The following is a 20,956-nucleotide window of genomic DNA, read 5'->3' on the forward strand; positions in this document are numbered from 1 at the left end:
ACAACTACAATCAAAGGACATTCTTGAAACATCACAATAAGTATGTGACCATAAATGGTATTTAATTTTTCTGTATATTCATGGTATCCCAAAGAGTACATTCGATTCGTTGGCGACTGCATACATCCGGGTTTTACAGACTTTTGTTTTATGTTCCATCAAAAGAGAGAGATAGGTGCTTGTGTGGAAATTTTATGTGCCTGCTTTTAGATTTCAGCAATTTCAGGTTTTTGATTCTTGTTTGTTTTTTTCTTTTTTTACCATCAACCTACCACTCCGACAATAGAGCGTCAGAGGTTTTTTCTGTGCAATACTCTACACCATCGTATTGTGAGTGTGTTGGAGCTATTGTAAGTTAAGAGCATGTTAAGTGCTTTTGATAGTAAGTAAAGCACACATACACACATATTTGTCGTATATAATTCGTAGATAGGTATAAGTATAAAGGTTTCCAGTGTCATAGCCAAAATGTCACATTTGGTACCAACTTCTTAAAGTCTAAACACAGTGCTACCCATACGATACTGATGTCTTAGTTATGAAATCTAGATTAATATACGATATTTACAGTTTCGGCTATATAATCTATCGGTTGATATTGTTCTCACAGGAAGGTTTAGTCAATCCGGGATTTTAGTCAATCCGGGAGATGAATTTCATGAAGCAACATCAGGGAATCGGTTTATGTAGACTAAACAATATTGACCTAATATGAAAGATTATGTAACCTAAATTTTAGGACACGCAATTTATAGAATATTAAGGACAAAGTTCTTTAAAATAATGAAATTTTAATTAAAACAAATGTATACGGCCGAACTTACGGCCAAGCCGAGTCTTGAGGGTGATCTCTGGACAAAATACCTCCACTTTATATATCGAAATTTCATCGGGAAAGGGACACTCCCTCTTGGAATGGTGAAAAATATAAACTTCTTCGTCTAACTTAAAATATAAATGGAATGAAACGAACGGAAAAAGAATTTTTTAATATTTCGTTTTTATACCCTCCACCATAGGATGGGGGGTATATTAACTTTGTCATTCCGTTTGTAACACATCGAGATATTGCTCTAAGACCCCATAAAGTAACATTTATATATTCTGGGTCGTGGTGAAATTCTGAGTCGATCTGAGCATGTCCGTCCGTCTGTTGAAATCACGTTAACTTCCGAACGAAACAAGCTATCGTTATTGGCACAAGTAGTTGTTATTGATGTAGGTCGAATGGTATTGCAAATGGGCCATATCAGTCCACTTTTACGTATAGCCATATAAACGGACCCTCAGATTTGGGTTGCAGAGCCACTAAGAGAAGTATATTTCATCCGATCCGGCTGAAATTTGGTACATGGTGTTAGTATATGGTCTCTAACAATCATGGAAAAATTGGTCGACATCGGTCCATAATTACATAGATCCTCCATATAAACCCATCCCCAGATTTGGCTTGCGGAGCCTCTAAGAGAAGCAAATTTCATCCCATCCGGCTGAAATTTTATACATGATGTTAGTATATCGACTCTAACAACCGTGCAAGAATTGGTCCATATCGGTCTATAGTTATATATAGCCCCCATATAAACCGATCCCCCGATTTGGCTTGCAGAGCCTCTAAGAGAAGCAAATTTCATCCGATCAGGCTGAAATTTGGTACATGGTCTCTAATGACCATGCATAAATTGGTCCACATCGGTCCATAATTATGTAACAGGTTGGCTGATAAGTCCCCAGTCTAACAAAGAAAAACACATTTTTTTGTCAAAATTCGTTTGTATTATTCAACATAGTTCCCTTCAGCAGAGATACAACGAATATAACGACCTTCCAATTTTTTGATACCATTTTGGTAGTACTCCTTCAGTTTTGCCTCAAAATAGGCCTCAGTTTCGGCGATCACCACTTCATTGCAGCCACATTTTTTCCCTACGAACATCCTTTTGAGGTCTGAGAACAAAAAAAGTCGCTGGTGGCCAGATCTGGAGAATACGGTGGGTGGGGAAGCAATTCGAAGCCCAATTCATGAATTTTTGCCATCGTTCTCAATGACTTGTGGCACGGTGCGTTGTCTTGGTGGAACAACACTTTTTTTCTTCTTCATATGGGGCCGTTTTGCCGCGATTTCGACCTTCAAACGCTCCAATAACGCCATATAATAGTCACTGTTGATAGTTTTTCGCTTCTCAAGATAATCGATAAAAATTATTCCATGCGCATCCCAAAAACAGAGGCCATTACTTCGCCAGCGGACTTCTGAGTCTTTCCACGCTTCGGAGACGGTTCACCGGTCACTGTCCACTCAGCCGACTGTCGATTGGACTCAAGAGTGTAGTGATGGGGCCATGTTTTATCCATTTTCACATATCGATGGAAAAACTCGGGTGTATTACGAGTTAACTGCTGCAAACACCGCTCAAAATCATCAACACGTTTTGGTTGTTGGTCAAATGTGATCTACCGCGGACCCCATTTTGCACAGAGCTTCCGCATATCCAAATATTGATGAATGATATGACCAACACGTTCCTTTGATATCTTTAAGGCCTCTGCTATCTCGATCAACTTCATTTTACGGCCATTCAAAATCATTTTGTGGATTTTTTTGATGTTTTCGTCGGTAACCACCTCTTTCGGGTGTCCAATGCGTTCACCGTCCTCCGTGCTCATTTCACCACGCCCTGAATTTTGCATACCAATCAATTATAGTGTATTTCCCTGGGGCAGAGTCCGGAAACTCATTGCCAAGCCAAGTTTTTGCTTCCACCGTATTTTTTCCCTTCAGAAAACAGTATTTTATCAAAACACGAAATTCCTGTTTTTCCATTTTTTTCACAATAACAAAAGTTGCTTCACAAAAGACGCTCTATCTCACAAACTAATTGACTTTTAGACGTCAAATTTCGACACGAATCATTTGAAGGTTGGTACTATATAAAAAATAATATGCCTTTAGTACTAGCGACGCCATCTATGTGTCAGAACGGGGACTTATCAGCCAACCTGTTATAGCCCCCATACAAACCGATCACCAGATTTGACCTCCAGAGCCTCTTGGAAGACCAAAATGCATTTGATTCAGTTGAAATTTGGTACGTGGTGTTAATATATGGTATCCAACCATGCAGGAATTGGTTCTTATCAGTCCATAATTATATATAGCCCCCATATAAACCGATCCCCAGATTTGACCCCCGATCCCGATATTTGGTTTGGAACCACTTGGAGGAACAAATTTCATCCGAGTCAGTTGAAATTTGGTACATTGTGCTAGTAACATATATGGCCGTTAACAACCATGCCGAACTAAGTACATAACGGTCTATAGTTATATATAGCCCCCAGATAAATCGATCCCCAATCACAAAAAATTTGTCTATATCATTTCATTTCAATTCATAATTGTATATAGCCCCCATATAAGCGAACCCCATATTTCAATTGTGGCTCTCTACGTACCGTGCAAAAGTCCATATCGAGTCATAATTATTTGTAGACTTACCTTTTTGGTCTAATATATACCACGTATGGACTAACTCACAATTTAGAAAACGATGTTAAGAAGTTTTAAGATACCACAACCCTAGTAAACCAACCCAAGTCTTTCGTAGAAGTTTCTACGCAATCCATGGTGGGGGATACATAAGATTCGGCCTGGCTGAACTTACGGCCGTATATACTTGTTTGAGTGTAATATATCAAAATTTGAAATTTGAGTAACATTGGTTAATAATATTGTTTTCAAATTTGGGAAAACCGGGCGATCTACATATATGGGAGCTATATCTAAATCTGTACGGATTTAGATGACATATCGCAAGTTTGTGACCCCATTTGCCTTTTTACAAAAATAAGTAAATATTTTTCGACAAATTAAACAAACATTTAGGCCTATTTGTTTTTTTTTACTTGTAAAAGAAAATTTCGCAGTGTGAAGAAAATAATGGAGTTAAAAATTTCAAAAATATGAAGTTAAAAATGGGCGCAATATTAGTACAATTTACAAATTTTAAGAAATTTTGAACTATTTAGTTTGAGACACGAATCTAGTAAATTTTTAATAGTTAAACTAACGTACGCAAAAAATTAATAAAGTCATAGAAACTTTCTTAAAACGTAATAATTCTATTAATAAAACGTAATAATTCCATTACACTAAACTAGAATTAAATTGGCTTTAGTGATATATATGATTAATTTTTTTGAGTGTAGGCGATCTTATTTAGACTTACATGTAGCTCTTACATAAATATATTGTACGATTTTAATGGACTCAATATTAGTGGCATACTAACTCTGTAGGTGTAAAATCAAGTACAGCTTCTACACGGATGAAAAAGACTGTTTTTCATATGTTTGACTATAAACATTATATGTTTGCAACACAAATTTTTAAACACAATATTTTTGAGTGCAAGCATATAATGTTCATAAACTAGCAGAACATGTTTGGGACATATATGTTAATATGTTAGAACATATTATGTATGGGACATAAAATGTTTTTAAATATAATATGCTTGGATGCAAACATATATTAATTTAGAAATAGCCTATAAAAATATATGTGTTTAGTAGCTTGGAGCGCTATTTAACAGGGAGCGATATTGAATTAAGTTGGTGGTTGTTGCTTGTTATTACAAAATTAACATTTTATTTTTCCTTGGGCAATTGATCAGATACTTCTTTGATCCTTACAAACTGTGTGGTCCGCTGTTCGAATCCCCGTCCGGCAAAAGGTAAAATTAAAATAAAACAAGTATAAACGGCCGTAAGTTCGGCCAGGCCGAATCTTATGTACCCTCCACCATGGATTGCGTAGAAACTTCTATGAAAGACTGTTATACACAATCGAATTACTTGGGTTGTGGTATCTTAAATCGTTTTCTAAATTGTGAGTTAGTCCACACGTGGTATATATTAGACAAAAAGCTATGTAAGTCTACAAATAATTACGAATCGATATGGACTTTTGCACGGTACGTAGGCAGCCAGAATTGAAATATGGGGGTCGCTTTTATGGTGGCTATAATCAATTATGAACTTGATATTGACCAATTTATGTGTGATTGGGGATCGATTTATCTGAGGGCTATATATAACTATAGACCGATATGGACCTAGTTAGGCATGGTTGTTAACGGCCATATACTAGCACAATGTACCAAATTTCAACTGACTCGGATGAAATTTGCTACTCCAAGAGGCTCCAAAACCAAATCTCGGGATCGGTTTATATGGGGGCTATATATGATTATGGACTGATATGGACCACTTTTGGCATGGTTGTTAAATATCATATACTACCACCACGTACCAAATTTCAACCAGATCGGATGAATTTTGCTTCTCCACAAGGCACCGGAGGTCAAATCTGGGGACCGGTTTATATGGGGGCTATATATAATTATAGACTGATATGAACCAATTCATGCATGGTTGTTGGATACCATATACTAATATCACGTACCAAATTTCAACCGAATCCGATGAATTTTGGTCTTCTAAGAGGCTCCGAAGGTCAAATCTGGTGATCGGTTTATATGGTGGTTATATATAATTATGGACCGATGTGGACCAATTTTTGCATGGTTGTTAGAGACCATATACTAACACCATGTACCAAATTTCAGCCGAATCGGATGAAATTTTTCTTCTCATAGAGGCCTCGCAGGCCAAATCGGGGGATCGGTTTATATGGGGGCTATATATAATTATGGACCGATATGGACCAATTTTTGCAAGGTTGTTAGAGACCATATACTAACACCATGTACCAAATTTCAGCCGAATCGGATGAAATTTGCTTCTCTTAGAGGCCTCGCAAGCCAAATCGGGGGATCGGTTTATATGGGGGCTATATATAATTATGGACCGATGTGGACCAATTTTTTCATGGTTGTTAAAGACTATATACTAACACCATGTACCAAATTTCAGCCGGATCGGATGAAATTTGCTTCTCTTAGAGGACTCGCAAGCCAAATTTGGGGGTCCGTTTATATGGGGGCTATACGTAAAAGTGGACCGATATGGCCCATTTGCAATACCATCCGACCTACATCAATAACAACTACTTGTGCCAAGTTTCAAGTCGATAGCTTGTTTCGTTCGGAAGTTAGCGTGATTTCAACAGACGGACGGACGGACGGACATGCTCAGATCGACTCAGAATTTCACCACGAACCAGAATATATATACTTTATGGGGTCTTAGAGCAATATTTCGATGTGTTACAAACGGAATGACAAAGTTAATATACCCCCCATCCTATGGTGGAGGGTATAAAAAATCATACAATTGAATAATTTCTTCAACAATGTTTGTATTACAGAAAAAGGTGCTAAGAACTAAAAAATCTCGTGGAAGTGAGAAAGATGTGGGGGAATATAAAGGGTGATTTGTTAAGAGCTTGATAACTTTTTTAAAAAAAAAAACGCATAAAATTTGCAAAATCTCATCGGTTCTTTATTTGAAACGTTAGATTGGTCCATGACATTTACTTTTTGAAGATAATTTCATTTAAATGTTGACCGCGGCTGCGTCTTAGGTGGTCCATTCGGAAAGTCCAATTTTGGGCAACTTTTTCGAGCATTTCGGCCGGAATAGCCCGAATTTCTTCGGAAATGTTGTCTTCCAAAGCTGGAATAGTTGCTGGCTTATTTCTGTAGACTTTAGACTTGACGTAGCCCCACAAAAAATAGTCTAAAGGCGTCAAATCGCATGATCTTGGTGGCCAACTTACCGGTCCATTTCTTGAGATGAATTGTTCTCCGAAGTTTTCCCTCAAAATGGCCATAGAATCGCGAGCTGTGTGGCATGTAGCGCCATCTTGTTGAAACCACATGTCAACCAAGTTGAGTTCTTCCATTTTTGGCAACAAAAAGTTTGTTAGCGTCGAACGATAGCGATCGCCATTCACCGTAACGTTGCGTCCAACAGCATCTTTGAAAAAATACGGTCCAATGATTCCACCAGCGTACAAACCACACCAAACAGTGCATTTTTCGGGATGCATGGGCAGTTCTTGAACGGCTTCTGTTTGCTCTTCACTCCAAATGCGGCAATTTTGCTTATTTACGTAGCCATTCAACCAGAAATGAGCCTCATCGCTGAACAAAATTTGTCGATAAAAAAGCGGATTTTCTGCCAACTTTTCTAGGGCCCATTCACTGAAAATTCGACGTTGTGGCAGATCGTAAGTCTATTCATGATGAAATGTCAAAGCATACTGAGCATCTTTCTCTTTGACACCATGTCTGAAATCCCACGTGATCTGTCAAATACTAATGCATGAAAATCCTAACATCAAAAGAATCACCCTTTACAATTGGGCAGAAACAAAATTTTGAGCATTCAGGTCGAAAACCTATGTTGTTAGCACCTATATTACCTGTTTATTTTCATAATTCATTATGATTGTAAATATATAAATAAATAAATAAAATTTTGAGCACAATATTGTTTGGGAGAATTTTTTTAAGCATATAATATTTTTGGGTGCAAAATGCTTCCAAACATATTATATGTTCACATAATAACATATTGTTTTTTGGAAGACAACATTATTGAATTTGGATGCAAAAATACAAAATGTTTGGAACTTAGACTACCAAAACATATATTGTTTAGACCAATATGCTTTCAAACATATTATATATTGGAAGAGATCAAACATATAAATGTTTGGGCAATACCCAAAAATATATATGCTTGAAGCAAAATATGTTTGGGAGTATATGTTACAGAAGCGATTTTTTGAGTGAGCGTGTAGTATCAGGCATTTCTGTTCAGATTGAGATAAAGCACCCTTGTCCTAAAATATGGAAATGCGGTTTATCTCGCAAACCTGTATTAATGATACTCTACAAATACTTATGTTTACTAAATCAGTTTAGGTGGTTTTGGGTTATGACATAGTCGGCCCTGTCCGACTTTCTTCCAAATTATTCCGATTTTCAAAGTTAATATTGTCACAAAGTTGTCTATTTAGTCTTATACCCCAGAGGGTATACATCAGTCTCTCACACACACAACAATTGTATGCTCCTCCCATAGACAAATGCTAAAATGGGGTAAACGTAATAACAAAAACGAAGCTCATTCATAAACCAAAGGAGAAATCCAAAGAGAAAAATAACTGAGCAAATATACCAAGTCAACCATAGGAGGACAAATAGTTGGCTGCATGTCTGCAATGCTTCCGTGTTGTTTTTGGTATTGTCCCGCCACAAACATAACCACAGACGTTCTCTCACACGGAACATTTTCCTCGCTATTACTGTAATTCATTCATGTATGCATGTGAGGCACATATGCTGATATTTGAATGCAGATTTATGCATACGCGACAACATGGACAGGTTGTGAATGTATCAAAGCACTTGTATTGTGTCCATAGAGGAATCGGCGAACGCTCAAGTCTTCAATGAAACTACGAATCAAATGAAATATGCTGACGTTTCTTTGGTGTTTGGTACTCCAATATCTCAAACTGAGAAATGTAATTGATGTTTTTCTTGTGTTCAAATTCAACAAGGCACAGTAACCGAGTTCTTAATTTGCTGAATTCAAAGGAAGCGTAGCGTTTTTTTGGGTTAGAAACATGATTTCACTGTATATGAATGAATGTTGATATCACTTAAAAAAACGATTCGCGACGAAGATATTGAAGGCAATCAGTCACAATAGGATGAGAGGTACAATAAATTTGCAACTTTTTTATATCTATATGAAAACTTGATTTCAGACTATGTATAAAAACGATCATGATTAAATTCTACTACAATCTGGTAATATTATGTTAGTGTAGTTCCTACAGGTTGGTGATTTGATTTTTGTTATACCCTCCACCATAGTGGGGATATACAAACTTTGACATTTCGTGTGTAACACATCGAAATATCGGTCTTAGATCCGACAAAGTATACATATTTTGGGTAGTGGTGAAATTCTGATTCGATATGCATCCGTTTAGTTATTCGGCCATTTTTCACTAAACAAATCCTATCTCGAGCTAGAAATATCCGACTGTATCATTGTTGGTACTTGAATGCGAGGTATTGAGATGACGAACAAACGTGTTAAATTGGATATGTGATAATTTAAGTGGTTCAAAATATATCGAAGACAATAGGGCGATTTAAAAACAAAAAACGTGACTCTGTGCCGCCAAAAAATTATAAACCATTGAAAAAACTGGTTTCTCTTCGTGCTCGTAAAAATGATACTTTTACGTAACACATAAGACCAACTAGAAGAATCTCGACCGAAAAATTACAAAGTTATAAGTAATTGAGTGAATAAATCCGATGTCAAATCGAATAAATATAAGCCACTCACCTACAAAAAATGCATTTTTCAGTGTTTGAGTGATATTTTTGTATGGGTGAGTGGTTCATATTTGTAGGATTTAGTATCGGATCTATTCCACATACATAAGAAAAGTCATCTCTCATCAAATGTATATTGTCAGTGTAAACTAATGTAATCTACAAAAATTAAGAAAAAACAAGTAAGGAAAGTCTAAAGTCGTGCGGGGCCGACTATATTATACCCTGCACCACTTTGTAGATCTAAATTTTCGATACCATATCACATCCGTCAAATGTGTTGGGGGCTATATATAAAGGTTTGTCCCAAATACATACATTTAAATATCACTCGATCTGGACAGAATTTGATAGACTTCTACAAAATCTATAGACTCAAAATTTAAGTCGGCTAATGCACTACGGTGGAACACAATGTTAGTAAAAAAATATGGGAAACATTTAAATCTGAAGCAATTTTAAGGAAACTTCGCACGATGTATATGTATATTAGGAAAATTAGAGTCATTTTTACAAATATTCGACTAAGCAGTGGCGATTTTACAAGGAAAATGTTGATATTTTGATCGTTTTTGTCGAAATCAGAAAAACATATATATGGGAGCTATATCTAAATCTGAACCGATTTCAACCAAATTTGGCACAATGCTAATTCTACTCCCTGTGCAAAATTTCATCTAAATCGGAGTTCAAAATTGGCTTCTATGGTCATATGAGTGCACCCTCAAAAAAAATCGCTTCTTTAACATATGTTCCAAACATATTTTGCAGGAAGCACATATATTATTGGATACTGCCGAAACATTAATATGTTTGTTTTATGTGAACATATTATATGTTTGGAAGCATTTTGAGCCCAAAAATATTATATGCTTGGAAGAATTTTTCCCATAGACGATTGTGCTCATACCCTAACGTACTCGCAATTTTCACTTCCACGAAATATTTTTTAGTTCTTGGCTCTTTTTTCTGTAATACAAATAATGTTGAAGAAATTATTCACTTTTATAATTTTTTTAAATTTTACCTTTCGCCTGCACGGAGAATCGAACCGAGGACCATACACACACACTATCCACTGGGCTACGTAGCTGTTATAGTCACCAGTAGATAATTATCGTTATAAGTTACATTTATATAGCATAGTTTGCAGCGCCCACGAGCCCATGCAAACATAACATTATTTAACAGAAACATACATTTGTTTGCCACGTGGAGCAGTGGTTAGCATGTCTGCCTTGCATGCAAAGGGTCGTGGGTTCAACCCTGCTCCGACCGAACACTAAGCAGTGGCGATTTTACAAGGAAAATGTTGATATTTTGATCGTTTTTGTCGAAATCAGAAAAACATATATATGGGAGCTATATCTAAATCTGAACCGATTTCAACCAAATTTGGCACAATGCTAATTCTACTCCCTGTGCAAAATTTCATCTAAATCGGAGTTCAAAATTGGCTTCTATGGTCATATGAGTGCACCCTCAAAAAAAATCGCTTCTTTAACATATGTTCCAAACATATTTTGCAGGAAGCACATATATTATTGGATACTGCCGAAACATTAATATGTTTGTTTTATGTGAACATATTATATGTTTGGAAGCATTTTGAGCCCAAAAATATTATATGCTTGGAAGAATTTTTCCCATAGACGATTGTGCTCATACCCTAACGTACTCGCAATTTTCACTTCCACGAAATATTTTTTAGTTCTTGGCTCTTTTTTCTGTAATACAAATAATGTTGAAGAAATTATTCACTTTTATAATTTTTTTAAATTTTACCTTTCGCCTGCACGGAGAATCGAACCGAGGACCATACACACACACTATCCACTGGGCTACGTAGCTGTTATAGTCACCAGTAGATAATTATCGTTATAAGTTACATTTATATAGCATAGTTTGCAGCGCCCACGAGCCCATGCAAACATAACATTATTTAACAGAAACATACATTTGTTTGCCACGTGGAGCAGTGGTTAGCATGTCTGCCTTGCATGCAAAGGGTCGTGGGTTCAACCCTGCTCCGACCGAACACTTTTTTTTTTAATTTACACATTTATATTTATACTATATTAAATTTTTATAATGAAACTTTGAAATGTGGGTTATTAAAGATTTATAGTCAGTAACAGTGCTTGATATAAACGTAATTGACTGATTTTTGGATAAAATATTATTTTTTATTGCAAAAATAACAATTTTGTAACAAAAAACTGTTTTCGGTACAAAACTTTAAAATTTGGAAAGAATTCAAAAACTAACAAAAGAAGAACGTGGAGTCGAGTATAAACATACATAAATAATTTTATAATATAAACATAAATTTATTTAGGCGTGAACAGTTTTTTACTAGCATTGAACACCATCGCTCTAAAATGCCTCTTATTTTTCTCTAATAATTTATTTTAAAGAAAATAAACTTTTTCAATTGTTTTAGCTGCAAAACTCGAACTTAATGCCCGCTTTTATATTTGAAGGTGTCCGTCAACTCCTCGTGGACTACTTATTAATAAAGAGGAACTAAACTTTGTTTTTATAGATTTTACTGTGTAATTTTTCACTATTTCTTCCTTATGTCATTTTACTGTCCCAACTCTAAAAAGAGTATAGTACCCTTTCGTTATTATTATGAAGACCCCTGATTTCTTTTAACGAACCAAGAAAAAAAATTGTGCCCACAGTGCCAAAATGATAAACAAAACACATGTCCACACATACATAAAATGCTGCTCTCAGGCGAAAACATATGCTGGTTGGTTTTCAAATGTCTATTCTCTTGGTTCCGAATTTCTATTCTCTTTATTCAAATTAAATAATATTTAGACTTAAGCATATCAAATTTTTGGCCTTATCAAAAAACAGTTTTCCGAAACGACATACAAGCGGTTTCACAGAAATTTTTCTCTTTTGATTCTTTCGCTTTGTAATGTTGATATCTTTCTCCAACTCTCTCGGTTTCCATCTCTATTTCTTTCTCTATACTCTCTCTATCGCTTTGAATAAAATATCACAACATATGTATGTTTAGTCGAAATTTGTAAATTTATATATGTTTGCATTCACACATATGATTTTTATGAACATTCATGCCCCAAACATAATTTATTCTAACATATTAACATAGATGTCCCAAACATTTAGTGTTAGTTTAGGAACATCACATGTTTGCACTTAAATATATTGTGTTTTAAAATTTTGCCCGAAACACATTTTGTTTATATCGGAACATATGAAAAACATATTTTTCTAACAGTGTGTAAATCGGGCAAAAGCTATATATAAGAGATATATCTAAATCTGAACCGATTTCAACCAAATTTGGTACACATAGCTACAATGCTAATTCTATTCCCTGTGCAAAATTTCTATTAAATCGGAGGAAACGATTGGCCACTGTGGTCATATGAGTGTAAATCGGGCGAAAGCTATGTATGGAAGATATATCTAAATCTGAACCGATTTCAACCAAATTCGGCACGTATAGCTACAATGCTAATTCTACTCCCTGTGCAAAATTTCAACTAAATCATAGTAAAAAATGGGACTCTGTGGTCATATGAGTGTAAATCGGGCGAAAGCTATATATGGGAGATATATCTAAATCTGAACCGATTTCCACAAAATTCGGCACGTATAGCTACAATGCTAATTCTATTCCCTGTGCAAAATTTCAACTAAATCGGAGTTAAAAATTGGCCTCTGTGGTTATATGAGTGTAAATCGGGCGAAAGCTATATATTGGAGATATATCTAAATCTGAACCGATTTCAACCAAATTCGGCACGTATAGCTACAATGCTAATTCGACTCCCTGTGCAAAATTTCAACTAAATTGGAGTTAAAAATTGGCCTCTGTGGTCATATGAGTGTAAATCTGGCGAAAGATATATATGGGAGCTATATCTAAATCTGAACCAATTTCAATAAAATTTGCCACACTTGACTATAGTAATAATTGTTCTTCTTGTGCAAAATTTAAGCAAATTAGGATAAAACTCTGGCTTCTGGGGCCATATAAGTCCATATCGGGCGAAATATATATATGGGAGCTATATCTAAATCTGAACAGATTTCTTCGGAAATCAATAGGGTTCTGTTCTGAGCCAGAACACATACTTGTGCAAAATTTTAAGTCGATTGGACTAAAACTGTGACCTAGACTTTGATTACAAAAATGTGTTCACGGACAGACGGACATGGCTATATCGACTCAGGAGCCCACCCTGAGCATTTTTGCCAAAGACACCATGTGTCTATCTCGTCTCCTTCTGGGTGTTGCAAACATAGGCACTAACTTATAATACCCTGCATAGTGTGGCGCAGGGTATAAAAAGCAGTTTAAATACGTATATAATTCAGTTATTGGCCGGTATATATAGAGAAGTCTACAAATAAATATGAACCAATATGAACTTTTGCGCGGTAATTAGAGAGCCACAATTGAAATATGGGGATTGCTTTATATGGGGGCTATATACAACTATGAACCGATATGGACCAATTTTTGTGTGATTGGGGATCGGTTTATCTGCGGGCTATATATAACTATAGATCGATATGGACCAATTTTGGTATTGTTTTTAGCGGCCCTATACTAGCACAATGTACCAAATTTCAACGGGATCGGATGAATTTTGTTCATCCAAGAGTCTCCGGATGTCAAATCTGGAGATCGGTTTATATGGGGGCTATATGTAATTATGGACCGATATGTATAAAATCTTGCATGGTTAATAGTGTTCACATTTTTACACAAAATACAAATTTCAACTGAATCGGATTAAATTTGCTCTTCCAAGAGGCTCCAAAACCAAATCTGGGGATTGCTTATATGGGGGCTAACAATGGTTGTTAGAGGCCATATACTAACACCAAGTACTAAATTTCAACCGGATCGGATGAAATTTTGCTTGTCTAAGAGGCTCCGCAAGCCAAATCTGGTGATCTGTTTATATGGGGGCTATACGTAAAAGTGGTCCGATATGGTCCATTTGTAATACCATCCGACCTACAATAACAACTATTTGCGCCAAGTTTCAAGTCGATAGCTTGTTTCGTTCGGAAGTTAGAGTGATTTCAACAGACGGACGGGCGGACGGACGGATATGCGTAGATCGAGAATACTTTATGGGGTCTTAGAGCAAAATTTCGATGTATTACAAACGGAAAGACAAAGTTAATTTACCCCCATCCTATGGTAATGGGTATAAAAATTATTGAAAATTTGTCAAAATTTTATTTCTATAGAAAATGTTGTCAAAGTTTTATTTCTTTAGAAAATTTTGTAAAAATTTTATTTCTATAGAAAAATTTGTCAAAATTTCATTTCTATAGAAAATTTTGTCAAAGTTTTATTTCTTTAGAAAATTTTGTCAAAATTTTATTCTATAGAAAATTTTGTCACAATTTTATTTCTATAGAAAATGTTGTCAAAATTTTATTTTTATAGAAAATTTTGTCAAAATTTTATTTCTATAGAAAATTTTGTCAAAATTTTATTTCTATAGAAAATTTTGTCAAAATTTTATTTCTATAGAAAATTTTGTCAAAATGTTATTTCTATAGAAAATGTTGTCAAAATTTTATTTCTATAGAAAATTTTGTCAAAATTTTATTTCGGTAGAAAATTTTGTCAAAATTTTATTTCTATAGAAAATTTTGTCAAAATGTTATTTCTATAGAAAATTTTGTCAAAATTTTACTTCTATAGAAAATTTTGTCAAAATTTCATTTTTATAGAAAATCAAAAATCAAAATTTTATTCTTATAGAAAATTTTGTCAAAAATAGAAATTAGTGAAGTATCTTTTAGTCGGAGAGGAATATTTGGAAAAATCTACCAAAACATCAAGAAGTCTACCTATCTACCAAACAGTAAATATAATTCTACCAACAGTGACAACCGTGCCCCAGATTTACCTTGCGGAGCCTCCGGAGGGAAAAATATAACTTTTACGGTTGAAATTTGGTACACAATGTTAGTATATGCCCTCTAGTAAGCATGCACAAATTGGTCTATATCGGTTCAAAATTATGTAGCCCCATATAAACCGATCCTCATATTTGTCGTACGGAGCTTCTTGAAGGAGCAAATTACATCCGATCCGGTTGAATTTTGAAACATGATGTTAGTATATGTCCTATACCAGCCATTCAAAATTTTTTCCAAATAGGCCCAAAATTATATATAGCCCCCATATAAACCGATGCCCAGATTTGCTTTAAGGAAACTCTTGGAAGAACAAATAACATCCGATTCGGTTGAAATTTGGTGCGTGATGTAAGTATATGCCCGTGGTGCAATGGTTAGCATGCCTGCCTTGCATACACAAGGTCGTGGGTTCGATTCCTGCTTCGAACGAACACCAAAAAGTTTTTCAGCGGTGGATTATCCCACCTCAGTAATGCTGGTGATATTTCTGAGGGTTTCAAAGCTTCACTAAGTGGTTTCACTGCAATGTGGAACGCCGTTCGGACTGGGCTACAAAAAGGAGGTCCCTTGTCATTGAGCTTAACATGGAATCGGGCAGCACTCAGTGATGTGGTATCACAATAGACTGAATAGTCTAAGTGAGCCGATACATCGGGCTGCCACCTAACTTAACCTAAATATATGCCCTCTTAGAACCATGCCAGAATTGATCCATATAGGTCAATTATATATAACGCCCTAAACACCGATCCCTATGTTACATTTGATCTCTGGAACCTCTTGGCGGTGAAAATTTCATCAGATACGGCTGAAATTCGGTACGATGTTAGTCTATGCCCTCTACCAACCATGCGTAAACTGGACCATATCGGTCCATAATTACGTGTATGTTAGCTCCCATTAACCCGATCCGCAGATTTGTTTTGCGGAGCTTCTTGAAAGAGCAAATTTCGCGATGTGACTATATCCCTTCTAGCAACCATGCAAATTTTGGCCAATCCAATCCAGAATTATATATAGCTTTCATATGAACCAACCCACCAAGATTTAACTTCGGAAGCCTCATGAAGCAACAAATTACAGTGGGTCCGGTTTTGGTCCTCTAGGGTGGAATTGGCAAAAGATAGCGTTGTTCGGAACATATGCCTCAGACAGTACTGAAACATTATTGATGCCAAGCCATCCCTTTTTTTATTTGGCGGAAGTGCACTCAAAAAAAAATTGAACTATATATTTCACTAAAGCCAATTTATCTTTATGTTAGTTCATGGAATTCTTATGTTTTGAGAAAACTTCCTTTACTTTAAAATTTATTTGCATACGTTAGTTAAATGAACTAAAAAACGGAAAAAATTATACACAATTGAAGCATAAAGGTTTACTAAATTCGTACTTCTCATAAAAAAGTTCATTATTTGTTTAAATTTGTAAATTTTAGTACAATTGCGCCCATCTTGAACTTTTTATGACACTAAAGACATTATTGCACTTTTGAACTCTAAGTTTTTCCTTCAAACTACAAAATTTTCTTTAACAAGTGAAAAATTATGTCTAATAAATTTTCTTGAATTTGTCGAAAAATATTTACTTATTTTTGTGATATCGTCGTGATGTCAGCGTTCCTAATACTGTTTAGTAAAAATTTTCAAAAAATATTAAAAATTTTCTAAAACGAACTAAAAGTTTTCTTCCTGGTGGGTTCACTGTTTTTTCAGTGTGTGAAGTTTCGTTCCCACAAAACAAATTTACTATATATATATATATATATATATATATATATATATATATATATATATATATATATATATATATATATATATATATATATATATATATATATTATATATATATATATATATATATATATATATATATATATATATATATAATATATATATATATATATATATATATATATATATATATATATATATATATATATATATATATATATATATATATATATATATAAATATATTACACTCAAAAAAAGTGAACTCTCTATTTCACTAAAGCCAATTTAACTTTATTTTAGTTCATAGAATTATTATGTTTGGAGAAAATTTTCTTTACGCTAATAATTTTTTGTGTACGTTAGTTAAATTAACTAAACCCAAGGAAAAAAATATACTCAAATGAAGCATAAAGATTAACTAAATTCGTATCTTCCACAAAATAGTTCAGAATTTCTTTAAATTCGTAAATTTTACCAAAAATGCGTCCATCATGAACTTCGTATGTCACTAAAGACATTCTTGCAATTTTGAACTCCAAGTTTTTCCTTCAAACTACAAAATTTTCTTTAACTATTGAAAAAACTTAGTTATGTCTAATAAATTTTCTTGAATTTGTCGAAAAATATTTACTTATTTTTATGACATCGGCGTGATGCCAACGTTTGTAATACTCTTTAGTTAAAATTTTCTACAAATATTCAAAATTTTCTAAAATTAACCGAAAGTTTTCTTCCTGGTGGGTTCACTGTTTTTTCAGTGTATATATATATATATATATATATATATATATATATATATATATATATATATATATATATATATATATATATATATATATATATATATATATATATATATATATATATATATATATATATATATATATATATATATATATATATATATATATATATATATATATATATAAAATTCAAATTATGTTTGTTTATTTGTTTGTTTGTTTGTTTGTTTATTTGTATGTTCCGGGTTGGCGCGAAAACGGCTGAACCGATTTACTTGAAACTTTCAGAGATCGTGGGGGGCACTCATGTGCTGAAAATAGGGTACCTCATTTTTTGACATATGGTCGCGGAGAGGAACCTCCCCTTTTTCCGACTTTTTGAAAATTAAACCAAACTTGACCGATTTGCACGAAGTTTTCAGGGATAGTAGGGGGTGATCCCTAGACAAAGATTCTCAATTTTTTTTTGAAATTTGATCGGGAGGGGGTACCTCCCCTTAAGCGACTTTTTGTTTGTTTGTGTGGTCCGAGTTGGCTACGGAACGGCTGAACCGATTTACTTGAAACTTTCAGAGATCGTAGGGGGCGTTCATGTGGTGAAAATAGGGTACCTCATTTTTTGACACCTGGTCGCGGAGGGGGACCTCCCCTTTGTCGGACTTTTTGAAATTTGGACCAAAGTTGACCGATTTGCTTGAAATTGTCATTGAAGGTTGGGGTTGGCATCTAGACAAAGATCCGCGTCTTTATATTTCGATATTTGGTGGCGGAGGGGGGCCTCCCCTTTGTTCGACTTTTTTTAAAGTAACACTACAGTGAAAAAACTAAAATTCTCTAAATTATCTGAGATTTACAGAGAACATGTGATGAGGTTATGGAATTAATATGGGGTACCCGATGATTTCATATGTGGATGGGGAGGGGGACCTCCCCCTTGCCCTACTTTTTGAAACTTGGAACAAAATTATGCGATTTGCTTGAAATTTTCATTGAATGTTGGGGTTGGCATCTAGACAAAAATCCGCTACATTATTTTTCGATATTTAGTCGGGGAGGGGGACCACCCCTTTGCCCGACTTTTTTTTAAAGTACAGTGAAAACAAAACTAAACTCCCCCGACTGAAATTTTACGGAAAAAATGGGTGAGGTTATGAAATTTATATCAGGTTCCTGATTTTTTAATAAAAATAAAAGGGCATAGGGAGACATCCGCTTCTCTTAAGTACATGCAGAGAAACAATTAAACTTTACCGAGTTACTTGAAATTTACAGAGCACTTTGGAGAGATCGTAACCTCCGTCAACCGTAATAGTTGATACCTGATTTTGCGATATTTGGACGGAAGAGAGGCCTGCAAAAAAAATTTAAGTTTTCTTGAAATTTCAAAAGCAGTGGGGGAAGGTTATGAACGAAGAGGCAACCTTCCTTGCCCCACACTTGAAGGAAAGTTTCAAGAAATTTCAGGGAAGGTTAGGGGTGCTATTCACTACGGTGTTTGTCGATATTGTATCGGGGAAAGTGACGTCCCTTTAAAACAATAGAGCAAAATTTAAACATCGCCGATTTACTTGAAATTTACAGGGAACGTGGGAGGAGGTGATTAAATTTATACATGATTTTTAAATTAGTATATGATTTTTCGATATCTGGTTAGGGAAGGGGAAAATTGAAATAAACTTTGTCGATTTACTTCGATAGAATTTATAGGAACCATTGAGTAGTTGCGAAATTAATATAGGGTACGTGATAGTCCGATATCAGGTCGGAGTGGAGCGTTGGTGGGGGGAGGGTTCCCTTTTGTCCGTTTTTTTCTTAAATTGAAAGTAGAGGGTTGTCCGAAAATGGGAACTCGGTACATAATTTTTGATTTTTGCACAGGCTTCTGCCAGACTTCTTTTTTAGTAAAGAGTGGGTTCCCTTTTGTCCGTTTTTTTTTTCTTAAGTTGAAAGTAGAGGGTTGTCCGTAAATGGGAACTCGGTACATAATTTTATGATTTTTGCACAGGCTTCTGCCAGACTTCTTTTTAGTAAAGAACTTAAATTTACATGAAATTGGCAGCCAACGTATAGGGTGCATCATTTTCCAACATTTTAGCAAATGTTAATGTGGTAAAATTTTTTACTACTTTTGCTTTTTCCGATTTATTGGATGGGACACAGTAATTCTTTGTATGTTATAATAGAGTGATTAATTTTCAGATATGTTGAGGAGAAGGATACCTTTCCTTGACAAACCACACTTAAAATTCACAAGAAATATACAAGATTGTCCAACTACTTGAATACAGAACATTATTAAAAAAATTTGGAGGAAAGGGCACACCCTCTCCCGCCGTATTTGTACCTGTAAACGAAAAATCAAGTAGTCCGTTTTGTTTAAAAGAATTGAAATCTTTTCGAATTTGTTTTCAGCACGAAGGATATAGTTGACTAAGTTAACGCAAAATGTTCCTCCAAATACGCTTCGGAAGGCGCAGCGAAGCGGGCCGGGTTACGCTAGTATATATATATATATATATATATATATATATATATATATATATATATATATATATATATATATATATATATATATATATATATATATATATATATATATATATATATATATATATATATATATATATATATATATATATATATATATATATATCGGGTTAAATGGGCTTTTATGGCCAGAAGCCAGAGTTTTACTCCGATCTAAATGAAATTTCGTACAGGGAGTAGAATCAACATTCTATTAAAATTTGAAATCGGTTCAGATTTAGTTACAGCTCCCATATATAGCAAAGTAATGCCAGATGTGCCTAACGTAGTGGATTACACCCTGGCAAAACCACTTTTCGACAAAAAGTTTGAAACTCTAATTCCCACCAGTGAGGAGTGGTGTACACAGACCCCGGGGAATAAAAGATATATAGATTTCTATACTGATGGCTCCAAATTGAATGGACAAGTGGGGTTCGGAGTATATTCTAAAGATCTGGAAATTCGAATAGCGAAAAGATTACCTAATCACTGTAGTGTTTTTCAGGCTGAAATATTGGCAATAAGAGAGGCGGTGAATTGGCTGAGAAGTAATGTTCCAACAGATATTGGCATTAATATGTACTGAGACAGTCAACCTGCAATAAAATCCTTGGACTCTGTGTTCCTTAACTTGAAAACGGCCATAGACTGCCGCAAATCTCTCAACGAGATGGCTAAGCAGT

Source organism: Haematobia irritans, chromosome 3 (assembly GCF_050003625.1).
Source record: "Haematobia irritans isolate KBUSLIRL chromosome 3, ASM5000362v1, whole genome shotgun sequence".
Classification (NCBI taxonomy): domain Eukaryota; kingdom Metazoa; phylum Arthropoda; class Insecta; order Diptera; family Muscidae; genus Haematobia; species Haematobia irritans.